General features: G+C 46.7%; 32 non-coding genes across 32 annotated transcripts; 14 read left to right on the forward strand and 18 right to left on the reverse strand.

Moving 5' to 3' along the window:
- Positions 1 to 1,608: 1,608 nt before the first annotated feature.
- On the forward strand, positions 1,609 to 1,680 carry trnad-guc (transfer RNA aspartic acid (anticodon GUC)). The gene has a single exon. It is a non-coding gene; the product is annotated as a tRNA-Asp (tRNA).
- Positions 1,681 to 1,783: 103 nt separating this feature from the next.
- trnar-ucu (transfer RNA arginine (anticodon UCU)) lies at positions 1,784 to 1,855 on the reverse strand. The gene has a single exon. It is a non-coding gene; the product is annotated as a tRNA-Arg (tRNA).
- Positions 1,856 to 2,360: 505 nt separating this feature from the next.
- On the reverse strand, positions 2,361 to 2,476 carry LOC141288237 (U5 spliceosomal RNA). The gene has a single exon (XR_012339642.1). It is a non-coding gene; the product is annotated as a U5 spliceosomal RNA (small nuclear RNA).
- Positions 2,477 to 2,875: 399 nt separating this feature from the next.
- Positions 2,876 to 2,946, forward strand: trnag-gcc (transfer RNA glycine (anticodon GCC)). The gene has a single exon. It is a non-coding gene; the product is annotated as a tRNA-Gly (tRNA).
- A 569-nt stretch (positions 2,947 to 3,515) lies between these two features.
- trnad-guc (transfer RNA aspartic acid (anticodon GUC)) lies at positions 3,516 to 3,587 on the forward strand. Its single transcript has one exon. It is a non-coding gene; the product is annotated as a tRNA-Asp (tRNA).
- A 103-nt stretch (positions 3,588 to 3,690) lies between these two features.
- On the reverse strand, positions 3,691 to 3,762 carry trnag-ucc (transfer RNA glycine (anticodon UCC)). Its single transcript has one exon. It is a non-coding gene; the product is annotated as a tRNA-Gly (tRNA).
- Positions 3,763 to 4,267: 505 nt separating this feature from the next.
- On the reverse strand, positions 4,268 to 4,383 carry LOC141288247 (U5 spliceosomal RNA). Its single transcript, XR_012339645.1, has one exon. It is a non-coding gene; the product is annotated as a U5 spliceosomal RNA (small nuclear RNA).
- A 1,039-nt stretch (positions 4,384 to 5,422) lies between these two features.
- trnad-guc (transfer RNA aspartic acid (anticodon GUC)) lies at positions 5,423 to 5,494 on the forward strand. The gene has a single exon. It is a non-coding gene; the product is annotated as a tRNA-Asp (tRNA).
- Positions 5,495 to 5,597: 103 nt separating this feature from the next.
- On the reverse strand, positions 5,598 to 5,669 carry trnar-ucu (transfer RNA arginine (anticodon UCU)). The gene has a single exon. It is a non-coding gene; the product is annotated as a tRNA-Arg (tRNA).
- A 505-nt stretch (positions 5,670 to 6,174) lies between these two features.
- Positions 6,175 to 6,290, reverse strand: LOC141288254 (U5 spliceosomal RNA). Its single transcript, XR_012339647.1, has one exon. It is a non-coding gene; the product is annotated as a U5 spliceosomal RNA (small nuclear RNA).
- Positions 6,291 to 7,329: 1,039 nt separating this feature from the next.
- On the forward strand, positions 7,330 to 7,401 carry trnad-guc (transfer RNA aspartic acid (anticodon GUC)). The gene has a single exon. It is a non-coding gene; the product is annotated as a tRNA-Asp (tRNA).
- Positions 7,402 to 7,504: 103 nt separating this feature from the next.
- On the reverse strand, positions 7,505 to 7,576 carry trnar-ucu (transfer RNA arginine (anticodon UCU)). Its single transcript has one exon. It is a non-coding gene; the product is annotated as a tRNA-Arg (tRNA).
- A 505-nt stretch (positions 7,577 to 8,081) lies between these two features.
- Positions 8,082 to 8,197, reverse strand: LOC141288261 (U5 spliceosomal RNA). The gene has a single exon (XR_012339648.1). It is a non-coding gene; the product is annotated as a U5 spliceosomal RNA (small nuclear RNA).
- Positions 8,198 to 9,237: 1,040 nt separating this feature from the next.
- trnad-guc (transfer RNA aspartic acid (anticodon GUC)) lies at positions 9,238 to 9,309 on the forward strand. Its single transcript has one exon. It is a non-coding gene; the product is annotated as a tRNA-Asp (tRNA).
- Positions 9,310 to 9,412: 103 nt separating this feature from the next.
- Positions 9,413 to 9,484, reverse strand: trnar-ucu (transfer RNA arginine (anticodon UCU)). The gene has a single exon. It is a non-coding gene; the product is annotated as a tRNA-Arg (tRNA).
- Positions 9,485 to 9,989: 505 nt separating this feature from the next.
- On the reverse strand, positions 9,990 to 10,105 carry LOC141288268 (U5 spliceosomal RNA). The gene has a single exon (XR_012339649.1). It is a non-coding gene; the product is annotated as a U5 spliceosomal RNA (small nuclear RNA).
- A 399-nt stretch (positions 10,106 to 10,504) lies between these two features.
- Positions 10,505 to 10,575, forward strand: trnag-gcc (transfer RNA glycine (anticodon GCC)). Its single transcript has one exon. It is a non-coding gene; the product is annotated as a tRNA-Gly (tRNA).
- Positions 10,576 to 11,144: 569 nt separating this feature from the next.
- On the forward strand, positions 11,145 to 11,216 carry trnad-guc (transfer RNA aspartic acid (anticodon GUC)). The gene has a single exon. It is a non-coding gene; the product is annotated as a tRNA-Asp (tRNA).
- A 103-nt stretch (positions 11,217 to 11,319) lies between these two features.
- Positions 11,320 to 11,391, reverse strand: trnar-ucu (transfer RNA arginine (anticodon UCU)). Its single transcript has one exon. It is a non-coding gene; the product is annotated as a tRNA-Arg (tRNA).
- A 505-nt stretch (positions 11,392 to 11,896) lies between these two features.
- LOC141288274 (U5 spliceosomal RNA) lies at positions 11,897 to 12,012 on the reverse strand. Its single transcript, XR_012339650.1, has one exon. It is a non-coding gene; the product is annotated as a U5 spliceosomal RNA (small nuclear RNA).
- A 1,040-nt stretch (positions 12,013 to 13,052) lies between these two features.
- On the forward strand, positions 13,053 to 13,124 carry trnad-guc (transfer RNA aspartic acid (anticodon GUC)). Its single transcript has one exon. It is a non-coding gene; the product is annotated as a tRNA-Asp (tRNA).
- Positions 13,125 to 13,227: 103 nt separating this feature from the next.
- On the reverse strand, positions 13,228 to 13,299 carry trnar-ucu (transfer RNA arginine (anticodon UCU)). Its single transcript has one exon. It is a non-coding gene; the product is annotated as a tRNA-Arg (tRNA).
- A 505-nt stretch (positions 13,300 to 13,804) lies between these two features.
- On the reverse strand, positions 13,805 to 13,920 carry LOC141288280 (U5 spliceosomal RNA). Its single transcript, XR_012339652.1, has one exon. It is a non-coding gene; the product is annotated as a U5 spliceosomal RNA (small nuclear RNA).
- Positions 13,921 to 14,319: 399 nt separating this feature from the next.
- Positions 14,320 to 14,390, forward strand: trnag-gcc (transfer RNA glycine (anticodon GCC)). Its single transcript has one exon. It is a non-coding gene; the product is annotated as a tRNA-Gly (tRNA).
- A 570-nt stretch (positions 14,391 to 14,960) lies between these two features.
- Positions 14,961 to 15,032, forward strand: trnad-guc (transfer RNA aspartic acid (anticodon GUC)). The gene has a single exon. It is a non-coding gene; the product is annotated as a tRNA-Asp (tRNA).
- A 680-nt stretch (positions 15,033 to 15,712) lies between these two features.
- LOC141288287 (U5 spliceosomal RNA) lies at positions 15,713 to 15,828 on the reverse strand. The gene has a single exon (XR_012339653.1). It is a non-coding gene; the product is annotated as a U5 spliceosomal RNA (small nuclear RNA).
- A 399-nt stretch (positions 15,829 to 16,227) lies between these two features.
- On the forward strand, positions 16,228 to 16,298 carry trnag-gcc (transfer RNA glycine (anticodon GCC)). The gene has a single exon. It is a non-coding gene; the product is annotated as a tRNA-Gly (tRNA).
- A 570-nt stretch (positions 16,299 to 16,868) lies between these two features.
- Positions 16,869 to 16,940, forward strand: trnad-guc (transfer RNA aspartic acid (anticodon GUC)). The gene has a single exon. It is a non-coding gene; the product is annotated as a tRNA-Asp (tRNA).
- Positions 16,941 to 17,043: 103 nt separating this feature from the next.
- trnar-ucu (transfer RNA arginine (anticodon UCU)) lies at positions 17,044 to 17,115 on the reverse strand. Its single transcript has one exon. It is a non-coding gene; the product is annotated as a tRNA-Arg (tRNA).
- Positions 17,116 to 17,620: 505 nt separating this feature from the next.
- LOC141288293 (U5 spliceosomal RNA) lies at positions 17,621 to 17,736 on the reverse strand. The gene has a single exon (XR_012339654.1). It is a non-coding gene; the product is annotated as a U5 spliceosomal RNA (small nuclear RNA).
- Positions 17,737 to 18,775: 1,039 nt separating this feature from the next.
- Positions 18,776 to 18,847, forward strand: trnad-guc (transfer RNA aspartic acid (anticodon GUC)). The gene has a single exon. It is a non-coding gene; the product is annotated as a tRNA-Asp (tRNA).
- Positions 18,848 to 18,950: 103 nt separating this feature from the next.
- trnar-ucu (transfer RNA arginine (anticodon UCU)) lies at positions 18,951 to 19,022 on the reverse strand. The gene has a single exon. It is a non-coding gene; the product is annotated as a tRNA-Arg (tRNA).
- Between the last annotated feature and the right edge of the window lie 68 nt (positions 19,023 to 19,090).

Genomic DNA, 19,090 nt, shown 5'->3' on the forward strand with positions numbered 1-19,090 from the left:
TTCATAAATCACGAAGATTAGATACTTTGTATTTCATTTAGTCCTCAAAAAGTTTTCATCTGTATCACCTTCAAATCCAAAAACATCAAGAATCTGTATATGAATCTCAACAATGGTGACGGTCAACAATATGTGTCATGTTGCAATGCATGCTGGGTACAAGTTTGGTAAAAGACCCTCCCATGTATCCCAGCATGCATTGCAACATGAATAAACAATGCAGTGGAATTGTCAGATTATTTTTATTTTACTCTTAATAATTGTTTTTATGCTTCCTTTTTTGTTGAGACTTTTTAATAGCTTGTTTTAAGATGTTCAGAGATGTATCTGAACATTTTGTTGATTATCACCATTGTTGAGATTCATATGCTGATTCATGATGTCTGTGGTCTTTAGAAAAAACAGATGAAAACTTTTAGCACACAAAGTATGATAAAAAGATTCAGCTAATATGATTTATACAACACATAAATGTAAAGCTGTAAGTAGGCCTAATGTTAAAGTAACACAACATCCATCTATGCAACAAATCAACTTCAAAAGAAATTGACACACTAACACTACTTTTTTTTTTATACTTTGTTGGCCAAGCTCAACATGTTTGATTTAAGTACAACAAAAGCTATCAGCACAACATTAAATCTAGCATGTGACGGGTCAAGATCCCAACCAAAGGAAACCCTGGTCTCATTGATGGTGATTTCACATGAAAGAAAACATCTACACGTTTGTTAGTTCTCAATAAGAGCTTCTCTAGAAGTCTGACAGAAGTCAATCTGGTTAGTAATGAGTGAAGCTGGTCAATCTGTTTGTGGAGTTGTTGAATCAGATCTTGAGAGGTTTAATGTATTGTTTTATTTGAGTTGATTTCCTCTAAGGCTGTGGTTGAAGTCAGCTGTAGTTCTTGTGTTTCTCTTTCCATTGATGATTCAGCAGGTGTTGATCATTAATGATCAATCATCACATAATGATCTCATTAACTCCAACACTGTGTCAATGCTACTTGAACACTCTGTAGTGTGGAAACACATGAACACTGAGCAGTGCTTGTTTAACACTGGGAATAATTACATAAACCTTACCTGTTTCATTCACGTATCACTGATGCATATGAATCACATTAAGTTTATTAATATGTTTATATTAAAACTATGTAATCCAAATACATGGAAAATTAGCATTTAATTGAATTACATAAAGTTTATTTTTAGACCGAATTATTTTTTTGAGTGTAGGTTGACGAAGTTTAGCAGTGGGCAATATACTCGTAAATGCGGGGTTAATTCCAAACGTTCTCCCTCCTTTCCGAGCATTGGTGGTTCAGTGGTAGAATTCTAGCAGTGGGCGATATGATCCACGTAAATGCGATGTTACTGCCACATGATTTCCCATCCTTTTTTTCATGTTCCCATTATGAAAAGTAAAAAAAAAATAGTAATAATAGTAAAGTGGTCCAAATGAGGACCCCCTGTAATGTGTAGCATTCAAGATATTGGGAGACTCAATAAGATCAAGGCAGGTTGATTTGTTTTTTTCATGGAGTAGTGGCTCCTTATGCTGATGTCGGTGAAGTCAAGTCGGCTGGGGGCGGAGAACAGCGGGTACAGCTCCTCGTTAGTATAGTGGACAGTATCTCCGCCTGTCACGCGGAAGACCGGGGTTCGATTCCCCGACGGGGAGACCCAGCTCTTTGCTGCTGCTGAACGACTCATCCAAAAGATTTTGGTGCTGACAGAGGTCACAGAAGGAGTTCTGCTTCAACGTCAGCCAGAGCCAAAACAAATGCGTTGGCCGGGAATCGAACCCGGGTCAACTGCTTAGAAGGCAGCTATGCTCACCACTATACCACCAACGCAAGTTCCCGACTCCAGCTTTTAGCCATCTGAAAAGAATGCTTGAAATGCACAAGTCACTGATAGGGCAAAAGGAGCTGAAGCCATCTTTGTTTGTATCCCGTCATGTACGAGAGAGTGCTGTCTTTCCATGCGGGCTAAAGAAATCTGGAGCTGCGACGCAGAAAGCGCAAAGGCCGCAAGTACAGAACGTGGTGAGGCGCGCTTCGTTCCACCGCCCATTGGCTGGTGGCCAGTTTTACTCTTGACACTCCAATACAGCTCTGTTGTGAGCAGAAAAGAATGCTGGAAGTACATAAGTCACTGACAGGGCCAAAGTAGCTGAAGCCCAAGGTTTGGATCCCATCATGTCATGAGAGTGCTGTCTTTCCATGCTGGCTGAAAAAAAATGTGAAGTTGCGACACAGGAAGCGCAAAGGCTGCAAACACGGTCCACGAGAAAGCACGCTTTGCTCCAATGCACATTGGTGTGTGGTCAGATTTAGTCTGCTATTGAAACTGCAGTGCAGCTCTGCTGTGAGCAGAGCACCCAAAAATACAGGTCACTCGGAAAGGTTCCCCTCCACGGAAATCTTTAGTAAAAGGCGAAAGATTTATGCGTCTATGAAGAGAAACTCGAGTTGTGTGCCCATGCGCTTGAGCATGTGCGCTCCCTGTGGTAAACCACTATACTCACAAAGGGTAATCTAGGGTGCCGATAAGATTTTCATCTCCCCCTCACTCCAAATGGGAGGAGTAAAAGTTAAAAAGTCTCTTCCATCATCCATTCTCGCCTGCCACACAGGAGGCCTGGCTCTGATTCCCGGGCAAATGCAGGAACAGAGTTCTTTTAAGTAAGGGGTGTGTGTTTGCATGTGTGTGGGATTCTTTAAAATGAGCCTTGAAGGCCAAGCCTGATTTGCTAGAAGGAGCTCCAAACTTTGCATATTGACCCAACCCCCCTTTACCTGGATTTGACGTGTAACAGTTACGCACCATTACTAAATCCAGGGCAATGTGAAGGCCGAAAGTCTCCCAGCCGAGCATTGGTGGTTCAGTGGTAGAATTCTCGCCTGCCACGCGGGAGACCCGGGTCCGATTCCCGGCCAATGCAGGAACGGAGTGCTTTTAATTAAGTTGTGTGTGTGCTTGCATGTGTGTAAGGTTCTTTAAAATGAAGCCTGATTTACTTGAAGGAGCTCCAACCTTTGCATACCGACCAACCCCCGTTCCCTGCCGAATCTTTTCAGAAACTCATTAGTCCGTCTATATTCGTCAAATGCCTATAAAACTTGTTCACTTTATCTATAGGTTGACGAAGTTTAGCAGTGGGCAATATACTCGTAAATGCGGTGTTAATTCCAAACGTTCTCCCTCCTTTCCGAGCATTGGTGGTTCAGTGGTAGAATTCTAGCAGTGGGCGATATGATCCACGTAAATGCGATGTTACTGCCACATGATTTCTCATCCTTTTTTTCATGTTCCCATTATGAAAAGTAAAAAAAAATAGTAATAATAGTAAAGTGGTCCAAATGAGGACCCCCTGTAATGTGTAGCATTCAAGATATTGGGAGACTCAATAAGATCAAGGCAGGTTGATTTGTTTTTTTCATGGAGTAGTGGCTCCTTATGCTGATGTCGGTGAAGTCAAGTCGGCTGGGGGCGGAGAACAGCGGGTACAGCTCCTCGTTAGTATAGTGGACAGTATCTCCGCCTGTCACGCGGAAGACCGGGGTTCGATTCCCCGACGGGGAGACCCAGCTCTTTGCTGCTGCTGAACGACTCATCCAAAAGATTTTGGTGCTGACAGAGGTCACAGAAGGAGTTCTGCTTCAACGTCAGCCAGAGCCAAAACAAATGCGTTGGCCGGGAATCGAACCCGGGTCAACTGCTTGGAAGGCAGCTATGCTCACCACTATACCACCAACGCAAGTTCCCGACTCCAGCTTTTAGCCATCTGAAAAGAATGCTTGAAATGCACAAGTCACTGATAGGGCAAAAGGAGCTGAAGCCATCTTTGTTTGTATCCCGTCATGTACGAGAGAGTGCTGTCTTTCCATGCGGGCTAAAGAAATCTGGAGCTGCGACGCAGAAAGCGCAAAGGCCGCAAGTACAGAACGTGGTGAGGCGCGCTTCGTTCCACCGCCCATTGGCTGGTGGCCAGTTTTACTCTTGACACTCCAATACAGCTCTGTTGTGAGCAGAAAAGAATGCTGGAAGTACATAAGTCACTGACAGGGCCAAAGTAGCTGAAGCCCAAGGTTTGGATCCCATCATGTCATGAGAGTGCTGTCTTTCCATGCTGGCTGAAAAAAAATGTGAAGTTGCGACACAGGAAGCGCAAAGGCTGCAAACACGGTCCACAAGAAAGCACGCTTTGCTCCAATGCACATTGGTGTGTGGTCAGATTTAGTCTGCTATTGAAACTGCAGTGCAGCTCTGCTGTGAGCAGAGCACCCAAAAATACAGGTCACTCGGAAAGGTTCCCCTCCACGGAAATCTTTAGTAAAAGGCGAAAGATTTATGCGTCTATGAAGAGAAACTCGAGTTGTGTGCCCATGCGCTTGAGCATGTGCGCTCCCTGTGGTAAACCACTATACTCACAAAGGGTAATCTAGGGTGCCGATAAGATTTTCATCTCCCCCTCACTCCAAATGGGAGGAGTAAAAGTTAAAAAGTCTCTTCCATCATCCATTCTCGCCTGCCACACAGGAGGCCTGGCTCTGATTCCCGGGCAAATGCAGGAACAGAGTTCTTTTAAGTAAGGGGTGTGTGTTTGCATGGGTGTGGGATTCTTTAAAATGAGCCTTGAAGGCCAAGCCTGATTTGCTAGAAGGAGCTCCAAACTTTGCATATTGACCCAACCCCCCTTTACCTGGATTTGACGTGTAACAGTTACGCACCATTACTAAATCCAGGGCAATGTGAAGGCCAAAAGTCTCCCAGCCGAGCATTGGTGGTTCAGTGGTAGAATTCTCGCCTGCCACGCGGTAGACCCGGGTCCGATTCCCGGCCAATGCAGGAACGGAGTGCTTTTAATTAAGTTGTGTGTGTGCTTGCATGTGTGTAAGGTTCTTTAAAATGAAGCCTGATTTACTTGAAGGAGCTCCAACCTTTGCATACCGACCAACCCCCGTTCCCTGCCGAATCTTTTCAGAAACTCATTAGTCCGTCTATATTCGTCAAATGCCTATAAAACTTGTTCACTTTATCTATAGGTTGACGAAGTTTAGCAGTGGGCAATATACTCGTAAATGCGGTGTTAATTCCAAACGTTCTCCCTCCTTTCCGAGCATTGGTGGTTCAGTGGTAGAATTCTAGCAGTGGGCGATATGATCCACGTAAATGCGATGTTACTGCCACATGATTTCTCATCCTTTTTTTCATGTTCCCATTATGAAAAGTAAAAAAAAATAGTAATAATAGTAAAGTGGTCCAAATGAGGACCCCCTGTAATGTGTAGCATTCAAGATATTGGGAGACTCAATAAGATCAAGGCAGGTTGATTTGTTTTTTTCATGGAGTAGTGGCTCCTTATGCTGATGTCGGTGAAGTCAAGTCGGCTGGGGGCGGAGAACAGCGGGTACAGCTCCTCGTTAGTATAGTGGACAGTATCTCCGCCTGTCACGCGGAAGACCGGGGTTCGATTCCCCGACGGGGAGACCCAGCTCTTTGCTGCTGCTGAACGACTCATCCAAAAGATTTTGGTGCTGACAGAGGTCACAGAAGGAGTTCTGCTTCAACGTCAGCCAGAGCCAAAACAAATGCGTTGGCCGGGAATCGAACCCGGGTCAACTGCTTAGAAGGCAGCTATGCTCACCACTATACCACCAACGCAAGTTCCCGACTTCAGCTTTTAGCCATCTGAAAAGAATGCTTGAAATGCACAAGTCACTGATAGGGCAAAAGGAGCTGAAGCCATCTTTGTTTGTATCCCGTCATGTACAAGAGAGTGCTGTCTTTCCATGCGGGCTAAAGAAATCTGGAGCTGCGACGCAGAAAGCGCAAAGGCCGCAAGTACAGAACGTGGTGAGGCGCGCTTCGTTCCACCGCCCATTGGCTGGTGGCCAGTTTTACTCTTGACACTCCAATACAGCTCTGTTGTGAGCAGAAAAGAATGCTGGAAGTACATAAGTCACTGACAGGGCCAAAGTAGCTGAAGCCCAAGGTTTGGATCCCATCATGTCATGAGAGTGCTGTCTTTCCATGCTGGCTGAAAAAAAATGTGAAGTTGCGACACAGGAAGCGCAAAGGCTGCAAACACGGTCCACGAGAAAGCACGCTTTGCTCCAATGCACATTGGTGTGTGGTCAGATTTAGTCTGCTATTGAAACTGCAGTGCAGCTCTGCTGTGAGCAGAGCACCCAAAAATACAGGTCACTCGGAAAGGTTCCCCTCCACGGAAATCTTTAGTAAAAGGCGAAAGATTTATGCGTCTATGAAGAGAAACTCGAGTTGTGTGCCCATGCGCTTGAGCATGTGCGCTCCCTGTGGTAAACCACTATACTCACAAAGGGTAATCTAGGGTGCCGATAAGATTTTCATCTCCCCCTCACTCCAAATGGGAGGAGTAAAAGTTAAAAAGTCTCTTCCATCATCCATTCTCGCCTGCCACACAGGAGGCCTGGCTCTGATTCCCGGGCAAATGCAGGAACAGAGTTCTTTTAAGTAAGGGGTGTGTGTTTGCATGTGTGTGGGATTCTTTAAAATGAGCCTTGAAGGCCAAGCCTGATTTGCTAGAAGGAGCTCCAAACTTTGCATATTGACCCAACCCCCCTTTACCTGGATTTGACGTGTAACAGTTACGCACCATTACTAAATCCAGGGCAATGTGAAGGCCGAAGTTCTCCCAGCCGAGCATTGGTGGTTCAGTGGTAGATTTCTCGCCTGCCACGCGGGAGACCCGGGTCCGATTCCCGGCCAATGCAGGAACGGAGTGCTTTTAATTAAGTTGTGTGTGTGCTTGCATGTGTGTAAGGTTCTTTAAAATGAAGCCTGATTTACTTGAAGGAGCTCCAACCTTTGCATACCGACCAACCCCCGTTCCCTGCCGAATCTTTTCAGAAACTCATTAGTCCGTCTATATTCGTCAAATGCCTATAAAACTTGTTCACTTTATCTATAGGTTGACGAAGTTTAGCAGTGGGCAATATACTCGTAAATGCGGTGTTAATTCCAAACGTTCTCCCTCCTTTCCGAGCATTGGTGGTTCAGTGGTAGAATTCTAGCAGTGGGCGATATGATCCACGTAAATGCGATGTTACTGCCACATGATTTCCCATCCTTTTTTTCATGTTCCCATTATGAAAAGTAAAAAAAAATAGTAATAATAGTAAAGTGGTCCAAATGAGGACCCCCTGTAATGTGTAGCATTCAAGATATTGGGAGACTCAATAAGATCAAGGCAGGTTGATTTGTTTTTTTCATGGAGTAGTGGCTCCTTATGCTGATGTCGGTGAAGTCAAGTCGGCTGGGGGCGGAGAACAGCGGGTACAGCTCCTCGTTAGTATAGTGGACAGTATCTCCGCCTGTCACGCGGAAGACCGGGGTTCGATTCCCCGACGGGGAGACCCAGCTCTTTGCTGCTGCTGAACGACTCATCCAAAAGATTTTGGTGCTGACAGAGGTCACAGAAGGAGTTCCGCTTCAACGTCAGCCAGAGCCAAAACAAATGCGTTGGCCGGGAATCGAACCCGGGTCAACTGCTTAGAAGGCAGCTATGCTCACCACTATACCACCAACGCAAGTTCCCGACTCCAGCTTTTAGCCATCTGAAAAGAATGCTTGAAATGCACAAGTCACTGATAGGGCAAAAGGAGCTGAAGCCATCTTTGTTTGTATCCCGTCATGTACGAGAGAGTGCTGTCTTTCCATGCGGGCTAAAGAAATCTGGAGCTGCGACGCAGAAAGCGCAAAGGCCGCAAGTACAGAACGTGGTGAGGCGCGCTTCGTTCCACCGCCCATTGGCTGGTGGCCAGTTTTACTCTTGACACTCCAATACAGCTCTGTTGTGAGCAGAAAAGAATGCTGGAAGTACATAAGTCACTGACAGGGCCAAAGTAGCTGAAGCCCAAGGTTTGGATCCCATCATGTCATGAGAGTGCTGTCTTTCCATGCTGGCTGAAAAAAAATGTGAAGTTGCGACACAGGAAGCGCAAAGGCTGCAAACACGGTCCACGAGAAAGCACGCTTTGCTCCAATGCACATTGGTGTGTGGTCAGATTTAGTCTGCTATTGAAACTGCAGTGCAGCTCTGCTGTGAGCAGAGCACCCAAAAATACAGGTCACTCGGAAAGGTTCCCCTCCACGGAAATCTTTAGTAAAAGGCGAAAGATTTATGCGTCTATGAAGAGAAACTCGAGTTGTGTGCCCATGCGCTTGAGCATGTGCGCTCCCTGTGGTAAACCACTATACTCACAAAGGGTAATCTAGGGTGCCGATAAGATTTTCATCTCCCCCTCACTCCAAATGGGAGGAGTAAAAGTTAAAAAGTCTCTTCCATCATCCATTCTCGCCTGCCACACAGGAGGCCTGGCTCTGATTCCCTGGCAAATGCAGGAACAGAGTTCTTTTAAGTAAGGGGTGTGTGTTTGCATGTGTGTGGGATTCTTTAAAATGAGCCTTGAAGGCCAAGCCTGATTTGCTAGAAGGAGCTCCAAACTTTGCATATTGACCCAACCCCCCTTTACCTGGATTTGACGTGTAACAGTTACGCACCATTACTAAATCCAGGGCAATGTGAAGGCCGAAGTTCTCCCAGCCGAGCATTGGTGGTTCAGTGGTAGATTTCTCGCCGGCCACGCGGGAGACCCGGGTCCGATTCCTGGCCAATGCAGGAACGGAGTGCTTTTAATTAAGTTGTGTGTGTGCTTGCATGTGTGTAAGGTTCTTTAAAATGAAGCCTGATTTACTTGAAGGAGCTCCAACCTTTGCATACCGACCAACCCCCGTTCCCTGCCGAATCTTTTCAGAAACTCATTAGTCCGTCTATATTCGTCAAATGCCTATAAAACTTGTTCACTTTATCTATAGGTTGACGAAGTTTAGCAGTGGGCAATATACTCGTAAATGCGGTGTTAATTCCAAACGTTCTCCCTCCTTTCCGAGCATTGGTGGTTCAGTGGTAGAATTCTAGCAGTGGGTGATATGATCCACGTAAATGCGATGTTACTGCCACATGATTTCCCATCCTTTTTTTCATGTTCCCATTATGAAAAGTAAAAAAAAAATAGTAATAATAGTAAAGTGGTCCAAATGAGGACCCCCTGTAATGTGTAGCATTCAAGATATTGGGAGACTCAATAAGATCAAGGCAGGTTGATTTGTTTTTTTCATGGAGTAGTGGCTCCTTATGCTGATGTCGGTGAAGTCAAGTCGGCTGGGGGCGGAGAACAGCGGGTACAGCTCCTCGTTAGTATAGTGGACAGTATCTCCGCCTGTCACGCGGAAGACCGGGGTTCGATTCCCCGACGGGGAGACCCAGCTCTTTGCTGCTGCTGAACGACTCATCCAAAAGATTTTGGTGCTGACAGAGGTCACAGAAGGAGTTCTGCTTCAACGTCAGCCAGAGCCAAAACAAATGCGTTGGCCGGGAATCGAACCCGGGTCAACTGCTTAGAAGGCAGCTATGCTCACCACTATACCACCAACGCAAGTTCCCGACTCCAGCTTTTAGCCATCTGAAAAGAATGCTTGAAATGCACAAGTCACTGATAGGGCAAAAGGAGCTGAAGCCATCTTTGTTTGTATCCCGTCATGTACGAGAGAGTGCTGTCTTTCCATGCGGGCTAAAGAAATCTGGAGCTGCGACGCAGAAAGCGCAAAGGCCGCAAGTACAGAACGTGGTGAGGCGCGCTTCGTTCCACCGCCCATTGGCTGGTGGCCAGTTTTACTCTTGACACTCCAATACAGCTCTGTTGTGAGCAGAAAAGAATGCTGGAAGTACATAAGTCACTGACAGGGCCAAAGTAGCTGAAGCCCAAGGTTTGGATCCCATCATGTCATGAGAGTGCTGTCTTTCCATGCTGGCTGAAAAAAAATGTGAAGTTGCGACACAGGAAGCGCAAAGGCTGCAAACACGGTCCACAAGAAAGCACGCTTTGCTCCAATGCACATTGGTGTGTGGTCAGATTTAGTCTGCTATTGAAACTGCAGTGCAGCTCTGCTGTGAGCAGAGCACCCAAAAATACAGGTCACTCGGAAAGGTTCCCCTCCACGGAAATCTTTAGTAAAAGGCGAAAGATTTATGCGTCTATGAAGAGAAACTCGAGTTGTGTGCCCATGCGCTTGAGCATGTGCGCTCCCTGTGGTAAACCACTATACTCACAAAGGGTAATCTAGGGTGCCGATAAGATTTTCATCTCCCCCTCACTCCAAATGGGAGGAGTAAAAGTTAAAAAGTCTCTTCCATCATCCATTCTCGCCTGCCACACAGGAGGCCTGGCTCTGATTCCCGGGCAAATGCAGGAACAGAGTTCTTTTAAGTAAGGGGTGTGTGTTTGCATGTGTGTGGGATTCTTTAAAATGAGCCTTGAAGGCCAAGCCTGATTTGCTAGAAGGAGCTCCAAACTTTGCATATTGACCCAACCCCCCTTTACCTGGATTTGGCGTGTAACAGTTACGCACCATTACTAAATCCAGGGCAATGTGAAGGCCGAAAGTCTCCCAGCCGAGCATTGGTGGTTCAGTGGTAGAATTCTCGCCTGCCACGCGGGAGACCCGGGTCCGATTCCCGGCCAATGCAGGAACGGAGTGCTTTTAATTAAGTTGTGTGTGTGCTTGCATGTGTGTAAGGTTCTTTAAAATGAAGCCTGATTTACTTGAAGGAGCTCCAACCTTTGCATACCGACCAACCCCCGTTCCCTGCCGAATCTTTTCAGAAACTCATTAGTCCGTCTATATTCGTCAAATGCCTATAAAACTTGTTCACTTTATCTATAGGTTGACGAAGTTTAGCAGTGGGCAATATACTCGTAAATGCGGTGTTAATTCCAAACGTTCTCCCTCCTTTCCGAGCATTGGTGGTTCAGTGGTAGAATTCTAGCAGTGGGCGATATGATCCACGTAAATGCGATGTTACTGCCACATGATTTCCCATCCTTTTTTTCATGTTCCCATTATGAAAAGTAAAAAAAAATAGTAATAATAGTAAAGTGGTCCAAATGAGGACCCCCTGTAATGTGTAGCATTCAAGATATTGGGAGACTCAATAAGATCAAGGCAGGTTGATTTGTTTTTTTCATGGAGTAGTGGCTCCTTATGCTGATGTCGGTGAAGTCAAGTCGGCTGGGGGCGGAGAACAGCGGGTACAGCTCCTCGTTAGTATAGTGGACAGTATCTCCGCCTGTCACGCGGAAGACCGGGGTTCGATTCCCCGACGGGGAGACCCAGCTCTTTGCTGCTGCTGAACGACTCATCCAAAAGATTTTGGTGCTGACAGAGGTCACAGAAGGAGTTCTGCTTCAACGTCAGCCAGAGCCAAAACAAATGCGTTGGCCGGGAATCGAACCCGGGTCAACTGCTTAGAAGGCAGCTATGCTCACCACTATACCACCAACGCAAGTTCCCGACTCCAGCTTTTAGCCATCTGAAAAGAATGCTTGAAATGCACAAGTCACTGATAGGGCAAAAGGAGCTGAAGCCATCTTTGTTTGTATCCCGTCATGTACGAGAGAGTGCTGTCTTTCCATGCGGGCTAAAGAAATCTGGAGCTGCGACGCAGAAAGCGCAAAGGCCGCAAGTACAGAACGTGGTGAGGCGCGCTTCGTTCCACCGCCCATTGGCTGGTGGCCAGTTTTACTCTTGACACTCCAATACAGCTCTGTTGTGAGCAGAAAAGAATGCTGGAAGTACATAAGTCACTGACAGGGCCAAAGTAGCTGAAGCCCAAGGTTTGGATCCCATCATGTCATGAGAGTGCTGTCTTTCCATGCTGGCTGAAAAAAAATGTGAAGTTGCGACACAGGAAGCGCAAAGGCTGCAAACACGGTCCACGAGAAAGCACGCTTTGCTCCAATGCACATTGGTGTGTGGTCAGATTTAGTCTGCTATTGAAACTGCAGTGCAGCTCTGCTGTGAGCAGAGCACCCAAAAATACAGGTCACTCGGAAAGGTTCCCCTCCACGGAAATCTTTAGTAAAAGGCGAAAGATTTATGCGTCTATGAAGAGAAACTCGAGTTGTGTGCCCATGCGCTTGAGCATGTGCGCTCCCTGTGGTAAACCACTATACTCACAAAGGGTAATCTAGGGTGCCGATAAGATTTTCATCTCCCCCTCACTCCAAATGGGAGGAGTAAAAGTTAAAAAGTCTCTTCCATCATCCATTCTCGCCTGCCACACAGGAGGCCTGGCTCTGATTCCCTGGCAAATGCAGGAACAGAGTTCTTTTAAGTAAGGGGTGTGTGTTTGCATGTGTGTGGGATTCTTTAAAATGAGCCTTGAAGGCCAAGCCTGATTTGCTAGAAGGAGCTCCAAACTTTGCATATTGACCCAACCCCCCTTTACCTGGATTTGACGTGTAACAGTTACGCACCATTACTAAATCCAGGGCAATGTGAAGGCCGAAGTTCTCCCAGCCGAGCATTGGTGGTTCAGTGGTAGATTTCTCGCCGGCCACGCGGGAGACCCGGGTCCGATTCCTGGCCAATGCAGGAACGGAGTGCTTTTAATTAAGTTGTGTGTGTGCTTGCATGTGTGTAAGGTTCTTTAAAATGAAGCCTGATTTACTTGAAGGAGCTCCAACCTTTGCATACCGACCAACCCCCGTTCCCTGCCGAATCTTTTCAGAAACTCATTAGTCCGTCTATATTCGTCAAATGCCTATAAAACTTGTTCACTTTATCTATAGGTTGACGAAGTTTAGCAGTGGGCAATATACTCGTAAATGCGGTGTTAATTCCAAACGTTCTCCCTCCTTTCCGAGCATTGGTGGTTCAGTGGTAGAATTCTAGCAGTGGGCGATATGATCCACGTAAATGCGATGTTACTGCCACATGATTTCCCATCCTTTTTTTCATGTTCCCATTATGAAAAGTAAAAAAAAAATAGTAATAATAGTAAAGTGGTCCAAATGAGGACCCCCTGTAATGTGTAGCATTCAAGATATTGGGAGACTCAATAAGATCAAGGCAGGTTGATTTGTTTTTTTCATGGAGTAGTGGCTCCTTATGCTGATGTCGGTGAAGTCAAGTCGGCTGGGGGCGGAGAACAGCGGGTACAGCTCCTCGTTAGTATAGTGGACAGTATCTCCGCCTGTCACGCGGAAGACCGGGGTTCGATTCCCCGACGGGGAGACCCAGCTCTTTGCTGCTGCTGAACGACTCATCCAAAAGATTTTGGTGCTGACAGAGGTCACAGAAGGAGTTCTGCTTCAACGTCAGCCAGAGCCAAAACAAATGCGTTGGCCGGGAATCGAACCCGGGTCAACTGCTTAGAAGGCAGCTATGCTCACCACTATACCACCAACGCAAGTTCCCGACTCCAGCTTTTAGCCATCTGAAAAGAATGCTTGAAATGCACAAGTCACTGATAGGGCAAAAGGAGCTGAAGCCATCTTTGTTTGTATCCCGTCATGTACGAGAGAGTGCTGTCTTTCCATGCGGGCTAAAGAAATCTGGAGCTGCGACGCAGAAAGCGCAAAGGCCGCAAGTACAGAACGTGGTGAGGCGCGCTTCGTTCCACCGCCCATTGGCTGGTGGCCAGTTTTACTCTTGACACTCCAATACAGCTCTGTTGTGAGCAGAAAAGAATGCTGGAAGTACATAAGTCACTGACAGGGCCAAAGTAGCTGAAGCCCAAGGTTTGGATCCCATCATGTCATGAGAGTGCTGTCTTTCCATGCTGGCTGAAAAAAAATGTGAAGTTGCGACACAGGAAGCGCAAAGGCTGCAAACACGGTCCACAAGAAAGCACGCTTTGCTCCAATGCACATTGGTGTGTGGTCAGATTTAGTCTGCTATTGAAACTGCAGTGCAGCTCTGCTGTGAGCAGAGCACCCAAAAATACAGGTCACTCGGAAAGGTTCCCCTCCACGGAAATCTTTAGTAAAAGGCGAAAGATTTATGCGTCTATGAAGAGAAACTCGAGTTGTGTGCCCATGCGCTTGAGCATGTGCGCTCCCTGTGGTAAACCACTATACTCACAAAGGGTAATCTAGGGTGCCGATAAGATTTTCATCTCCCCCTCACTCCAAATGGGAGGAGTAAAAGTTAAAAAGTCTCTTCCATCATCCATTCTCGCCTGCCACACAGGAGGCCTGGCTCTGATTCCCGGGCAAATGCAGGAACAGAGTTCTTTTAAGTAAGGGGTGTGTGTTTGCATGTGTGTGGGATTCTTTAAAATGAGCCTTGAAGGCCAAGCCTGATTTGCTAGAAGGAGCTCCAAACTTTGCATATTGACCCAACCCCCCTTTACCTGGATTTGACGTGTAACAGTTACGCACCATTACTAAATCCAGGGCAATGTGAAGGCCGAAAGTCTCCCAGCCGAGCATTGGTGGTTCAGTGGTAGAATTCTCGCCTGCCACGCGGGAGACCCGGGTCCGATTCCCGGCCAATGCAGGAACGGAGTGCTTTTAATTAAGTTGTGTGTGTGCTTGCATGTGTGTAAGGTTCTTTAAAATGAAGCCTGATTTACTTGAAGGAGCTCCAACCTTTGCATACCGACCAACCCCCGTTCCCTGCCGAATCTTTTCAGAAACTCATTAGTCCGTCTATATTCGTCAAATGCCTATAAAACTTGTTCACTTTATCTATAGGTTGACGAAGTTTAGCAGTGGGCAATATACTCGTAAATGCGGTGTTAATTCCAAACGTTCTCCCTCCTTTCCGAGCATTGGTGGTTCAGTGGTAGAATTCTAGCAGTGGGCGATATGATCCACGTAAATGCGATGTTACTGCCACATGATTTCCCATCCTTTTTTTCATGTTCCCATTATGAAAAGTAAAAAAAAAATAGTAATAATAGTAAAGTGGTCCAAATGAGGACCCCCTGTAATGTGTAGCATTCAAGATATTGGGAGACTCAATAAGATCAAGGCAGGTTGATTTGTTTTTTTCATGGAGTAGTGGCTCCTTATGCTGATGTCGGTGAAGTCAAGTCGGCTGGGGGCGAAGCACAGCGGGTACAGCTCCTCGTTAGTATAGTGGACAGTATCTCCGCCTGTCACGCGGAAGACCGGGGTTCGATTCCCCGACGGGGAGACCCAGCTCTTTGCTGCTGCTGAACGACTCATCCAAAAGATTTTGGTGCTGACAGAGGTCACAGAAGGAGTTCTGCTTCAACGTCAGCCAGAGCCAAAACAAATGCGTTGGCCGGGAATCAAACCCGGGTCAACTGCTTGGAAGGCAGCTATGCTCACCACTATACCACCAACGCAAGTTCCCGACTACAGCTTTTAGCCATCTGAAAAGAATGCTTGAAATGCACAAGTCACTGATAGGGCAAAAGGAGCTGAAGCCATCTTTGTTTGTATCCCGTCATGTACGAGAGAGTGCTGTCTTTCCATGCGGGCTAAAGAAATCTGGAGCTGCGACGCAGAAAGCGCAAAGGCCGCAAGTACAGAACGTGGTGAGGCGCGCTTCGTTCCACCGCCCATTGGCTGGTGGCCAGTTTTACTCTTGACACTCCAGTACAGCTCTGTTGTGAGCAGAAAAGAATGCTGGAAGTACATAAGTCACTGACAGGGCCAAAGTAGCTGAAGCCCAAGGTTTGGATCCCATCATGTCATGAGAGTGCTGTCTTTCCATGCTGGCTGAAAAAAAATGTGAAGTTGCGACACAGGAAGCGCAAAGGCTGCAAACACGGTCCACAAGAAAGCACGCTTTGCTCCAATGCACATTGGTGTGTGGTCAGATTTAGTCTGCTATTGAAACTGCAGTGCAGCTCTGCTGTGAGCAGAGCACCCAAAAATACAGGTCACTCGGAAAGGTTCCCCTCCACGGAAATCTTTAGTAAAAGGCGAAAGATTTATGCGTCTATGAAGAGAAACTCGAGTTGTGTGCCCATGCGCTTGAGCATGTGCGCTCCCTGTGGTAAACCACTATACTCACAAAGGGTAATCTAGGGTGCCGATAAGATTTTCATCTCCCCCTCACTCCAAATGGGAGGAGTAAAAGTTAAAAAGTCTCTTCCATCATCCATTCTCGCCTGCCACACAGGAGGCCTGGCTCTGATTCCCGGGCAAATGCAGGAACAGAGTTCTTTTAAGTAAGGGGTGTGTGTTTGCATGTGTGTGGGATTCTTTAAAATGAGCCTTGAAGGCCAAGCCTGATTTGCTAGAAGGAGCTCCAAACTTTGCATATTGACCCAACCCCCCTTTACCTGGATTTGACGTGTAACAGTTACGCACCATTACTAAATCCAGGGCAATGTGAAGGCCGAAAGTCTCCCAGCCGAGCATTGGTGGTTCAGTGGTAGAATTCTCGCCTGCCACGCGGGAGACCCGGGTCCGATTCCCGGCCAATGCAGGAACGGAGTGCTTTTAATTAAGTTGTGTGTGTGCTTGCATGTGTGTAAGGTTCTTTAAAATGAAGCCTGATTTACTTGAAGGAGCTCCAACCTTTGCATACCGACCAACCCCCGTTCCCTGCCGAATCTTTTCAGAAACTCATTAGTCCGTCTATATTCGTCAAATGCCTATAAAACTTGTTCACTTTATCTATAGGTTGACGAAGTTTAGCAGTGGGCAATATACTCGTAAATGCGGTGTTAATTCCAAACGTTCTCCCTCCTTTCCGAGCATTGGTGGTTCAGTGGTAGAATTCTAGCAGTGGGCGATATGATCCACGTAAATGCGATGTTACTGCCACATGATTTCCCATCCTTTTTTTCATGTTCCCATTATGAAAAGTAAAAAAAAAATAGTAATAATAGTAAAGTGGTCCAAATGAGGACCCCCTGTAATGTGTAGCATTCAAGATATTGGGAGACTCAATAAGATCAAGGCAGGTTGATTTGTTTTTTTCATGGAGTAGTGGCTCCTTATGCTGATGTCGGTGAAGTCAAGTCGGCTGGGGGCGGAGAACAGCGGGTACAGCTCCTCGTTAGTATAGTGGACAGTATCTCCGCCTGTCACGCGGAAGACCGGGGTTCGATTCCCCGACGGGGAGACCCAGCTCTTTGCTGCTGCTGAACGACTCATCCAAAAGATTTTGGTGCTGACAGAGGTCACAGAAGGAGTTCTGCTTCAACGTCAGCCAGAGCCAAAACAAATGCGTTGGCCGGGAATCAAACCCGGGTCAACTGCTTAGAAGGCAGCTATGCTCACCACTATACCACCAACGCAAGTTCCCGACTACAGCTTTTAGCCATCTGAAAAGAATGCTTGAAATGCACAAGTCACTGATAGGGCAAAAGGAGCTGAAGCCATCTTTGTTTGTATCCCGTCATGTACGAGAGAGTGCTGTCTTTCCATGCGGGCTAAAGAAATCTGGAGCTGCGACGCAGAAAGCGCAAAGGCCGCAAGTACAGAACGTGGTGAGGCGCGCTTCGTTCCACCGCCCATTGGCTGGTGGCCAGTTTTACTCTTGACACTCCAATACAGCTCTGTTGTGAGCAGAAAAGAATGCTGGAAGTACATAAGTCACTGACAGGGCCAAAGTAGCTGAAGCCCAAGGTTTGGATCCCATCATGTCATGAGAGTGCTGTCTTTCCATGCTGGCTGAAAAAAAATGTGAAGTTGCGACACAGGAAGCGCAAAGGCTGCAAACACGGTCCACAAGAAAGCACGCTTTGCTCCAATGCACATTGGTGTGTGGTCAGATTTAGTCTGCTATTGAAACTGCAGTGCAGCTCTGCTGTGAGCAGAGCACCCAAAAATACAGGTCACTCGGAAAGGTTCCCCTCCACGGAAATCTTTAGTAAAAGGCGAAAGATTTATGCGTCTATGAAGAGAAACTCGAGTTGTGTGCCCATGCGCTTGAGCATGTGCGCTCCCTGTGGTAAACCACTATACTCACAAAGGGTAATCTAGGGTGCCGATAAGATTTTCATCTCCCCCTCACTCCAAATGGGAGGAGTAAAAGTTAAAAAGTCTCTTCCATCATCCATTCTCGCCTGCCACACAGGAGGCCTGGCTCTGATTCCCGGGCAAATGCAGGAACAGAGTTCTTTTAAGTAAGGGGTGTGTGTTTGCATGGGTGTGGGATTCTTTAAAATGAGCCTTGAAGGCCAAGCCTGATTTGCTAGAAGGAGCTCCAAACTTTGCATATTGACCCAACCCCCCTTTACCTGGATTTGACGTGTAACAGTTACGCACCATTACTAAATCCAGGGCAATGTGAAGGCCAAAAGTCTCCCAGCCGAGCATTGGTGGTTCAGTGGTAGAATTCTCGCCTGCCACGCGGTAGACCCGGGTCCGATTCCCGGCCAATGCAGGAACGGAGTGCTTTTAATTAAGTTGTGTGTGTGCTTGCATGTGTGTAAGGTTCTTTAAAATGAAGCCTGATTTACTTGAAGGAGCTCCAACCTTTGCATACCGACCAACCCCCGTTCCCTGCCGAATCTTTTCAGAAACTCATTAGTCCGTCTATATTCGTCAAATGCCTATAAAACTTGTTCACTTTATCTATAGGTTGACGAAGTTTAGCAGTGGGCAATATACTCGTAAATGCGGTGTTAATTCCAAACGTTCTCCCTCCTTTCCGAGCATTGGTGGTTCAGTGGTAGAATTCTAGCAGTGGGCGATATGATCCACGTAAATGCGATGTTACTGCCACATGATTTCTCATCCTTTTCTTCATGTTCCCATTATGAAAAGTAAAAAAAAATAGTAATAATAGTAAAGTGGTCCAAATGAGGACCCCCTGTAATGTGTAGCATTCAAGATATTGGGAGACTCAATAAGATCAAGGCAGGTTGATTTGTTTTTTTCATGGAGTAGTGGCTCCTTATGCTGATGTCGGTGAAGTCAAGTCGGCTGGGGGCGGAGAACAGCGGGTACAGCTCCTCGTTAGTATAGTGGACAGTATCTCCGCCTGTCACGCGGAAGACCGGGGTTCGATTCCCCGACGGGGAGACCCAGCTCTTTGCTGCTGCTGAACGACTCATCCAAAAGATTTTGGTGCTGACAGAGGTCACAGAAGGAGTTCTGCTTCAACGTCAGCCAGAGCCAAAACAAATGCGTTGGCCGGGAATCTAACCCGGGTCAACTGCTTAGAAGGCAGCTATGCTCACCACTATACCACCAACGCAAGTTCCCGACTCCAGCTTTTAGCCATCTGAAAAGAATGCTTGAAATGCACAAGTCACTGATAGGGCA

This window comes from Garra rufa, chromosome 1, assembly GCF_049309525.1.
Source record: "Garra rufa chromosome 1, GarRuf1.0, whole genome shotgun sequence".
Classification (NCBI taxonomy): domain Eukaryota; kingdom Metazoa; phylum Chordata; class Actinopteri; order Cypriniformes; family Cyprinidae; genus Garra; species Garra rufa.